The sequence below is a fragment of the Formica exsecta genome, unplaced genomic scaffold (assembly GCF_003651465.1).
Source record: "Formica exsecta isolate Colony F162 unplaced genomic scaffold, ASM365146v1 scaffold29, whole genome shotgun sequence".
Taxonomy (NCBI): domain Eukaryota; kingdom Metazoa; phylum Arthropoda; class Insecta; order Hymenoptera; family Formicidae; genus Formica; species Formica exsecta.
Genome location: NW_021850161.1, coordinates 33844 through 37050, shown reverse-complemented (window position 1 = coordinate 37050; position 3207 = coordinate 33844).

Sequence of the window (3207 nt, the reverse complement as noted above, 5' to 3'; positions counted from 1 at the left end):
AACTCGAAAAAAAATTTTGTCACGAAAACAAAGCTTCCTCTATGAGGAAGCAAAAAGTATTCGATAATCGCTAGTTCATTCGTTTACCGCTATGCGGCGCATGTTGCGCTATCTATTCCGCATTTAATTTTTAGTCACGATGATTATATAAAGTTTACAAAGAACGGCTAGTATGATTAAAGATATAATAAATATTTTTATTAGTTTAAGTTGTATGATATGACCCCAACACAGGGGACTCAGACATTGGACTAAAAATTCTTTTAATAGTTTCCATTCTTATATAAAATAAAAAATTTGATAATAATTTTCTAATATGCAAAATACTTCAGATTTTAATAAATAAATTTTGAGATTATATAAAGACAAGAGAGATGTGAAAAAACTCGTTGTATGCGTAAATCCACAACGATCTTTTTGCAACCCGATATCTGAATATTTCGGATACAAAGAGATTGTAAATTTACACAATTGCAAATTCAGTTTTTTCTTATTTCTCTTAGATATTTTCTGTGTCACTGAAGGAAGTCGAATGTGCACCGAAAAATTTACATTTTATAATTTTGTTATTATAATACAGAAAATCTATATACACACTAGATCCTGACTCTTATAGGCTTAATTTCTTATTATTTTTTTCATATGTGCGGATATTATTGTCGATAAATATACATAAAGTATTATTGCATATATATTATATTGCTATGTTACTGCAATATTATATTGCAATATTTCTGTAGGCGGACATTTTATTGTTGCTGGAATATCATAACAACATTGCAACAATATTTTGCAATGTTCCTGCAATGTTTTTTGCGTGAAGTCTGGACGTATGATGTGCATGGGAGCAAACTATAACAATACTAAATAGGATTCAATAAAATTAACGAATGCCAATTCTACATAAATAAAACTGTACTATATTACTGCGAGATAATATAATGCAAGCACATATATATTATTGTTGAACATTATATACTACAAATAAAATTAACGAATGCCAATTCTACATAAATAAAACTGTATTATCAACAATAATATTAATATAATATAAGCACATATATATTATTTTTGAACATATATATTATTGTTGATAATACAGTTTTATTTATGTAGAATTGGCATCGTTAATTTTATTGGCAATAAAATATTGTGTAAAGTAGCTCAATTTAACTGTACTTATAAATTCATTCACTTATTACTGTAACATCATACAGTTGAAGAATGATCTACATTGAAGTATGATATTACAGTAATACAAAAGTGAATGAATTTATAGGTGTAGTTAAATTGATATTATATTAATTAAATTGAGCTACTTTACACAATATTTTATTGCCAATAAAATTAACGATGCCAATTCTACATAAATAAAACTATACTGTATTATTGTGAGATAATATAATATAAGCACATATATATTATTTTTGAACATATATATTATTGTTGATAATACAGTTTTATTTATGTAGAATTGGCATCGTTAATTTTATTGGCAATAAAATATTGTGTAAAGTAGCTCAATTTAATTTTACTTATAAATTCATTCACTTATTTGTATTTGTATGTCACTTTATTTTTAATCCTTTTTGTTTCAGGCCTATCTGGTAAACCTTATGATTAATTTCAAAACAAGTCGATCAGTTTAGCACGGGGCACTTTTAAACTCGAAATTGATGATTGATGTGATCGACATTATTACAGTAAGGGTTAAGTAGTTTTATGATGTACTATTTGTAATAAAATCCGCAATATAATTGTGCTATTTTATATATTATATATAATATTTATTTGGGGGGGACATAATAGCGTAATTTTATAAAAATAAAATGCATTTTAATTTTCTCGAGAGAATCTATAATATTTCTATAAATGCAAGACTGATTTTATCAAACAAATACTATTTTAAATTACAAACTCTTACAAACTGAACTGCTTCTATGTACTTGGCTAGTTAACTTGATTTAATATTTAGTTTTAATTTTTGATTTTCTAAAGGTTTTTATTTTTTAGAGGAAAATCATTTTTTAGTTTTTTATTTTGTATGAAAATTATTTTTCAAGGAAAAATTTTTTTAAAAGTTATTTTTTAGGGATAAATAATAAACTTTTTTTGTGTACAAGTTGAGATTTTTTTATATACTTGGCGTATTTTTTTTTACCTTTCATTAGTATCTATAGTAATCTTTGAATTTTACTGGCTTATTAACTCTACGTCCACTTCTCGTAACTCTAACATCAAGACCATTGTTGTTTTCAATTCTTAATTGAGGATCAGGTTCATCAGCAGGTGCATCATTTACAACCCGGTTTTGAATTCTATCTTGATTATTTTCAACATTAATGATCCGATTAAAATCTCTACCTGGTAGTTCATCTGTGAAATCCTGTTTATCTCTCCTTTTAAATTTATTGTAAGATTTTTTTAAATGCACTGAATTTCTTCTTACTATATTACCATTCTGATTTTTCAGAACATACGATCTAGGACTAACGTGTCTTTTTAGAATCTTTGCAGATTCCCATTTCTTATTAGTTTTGTTATATATGACTGCATCCTCACCGACATTCAGATCATGTCTAGGTTTGCAATTTCTATCATGATAATATTTATAAATGTCTTGTTTTTTTTCAATCTGTTGATGAACCTGTGACTCAATTTTTGGCTTAACCCATACAGCACCGAAGCTTCCAGTAATATTTCAGAAACGTTGCAACATTGCAAGTTGCAATGTAATATTACAGAGATGTTTTAGAGACATACAATATCAATATTTCACCGAAAGGTTTCAGCAATGTTGTAGAAATATTATAAAATTCTTAGGATATACTTTTTATTAAAATATTTCTTACAGTATATTTATTTCTCGAATATTATCAGGAATACTCCTGAATAGCCCTGAATAGACCTGAATAGCCAAACTGGAATGCGCACAGCGCCCGCCTTGTCTCTTTGATTATAACACCGATACCGGCAACATCGTTTCCGGTATTGCCGGTTCCGGTTTCCTTCGTCTCCATGTCTCCACACCGTTCTTCACGCTTGATGACATCATTTTAATCAGAGGTAATCTTCATTTTTCTTTTCCAAATTATATTCTATCAAACATTAAATAAAGTTTAATTATTTTTCTTAATATATTTTTAATAATATTTTTCATACTTCCTTTATAGTTCGTCACTAAAACACTTTATATACAATATTTAA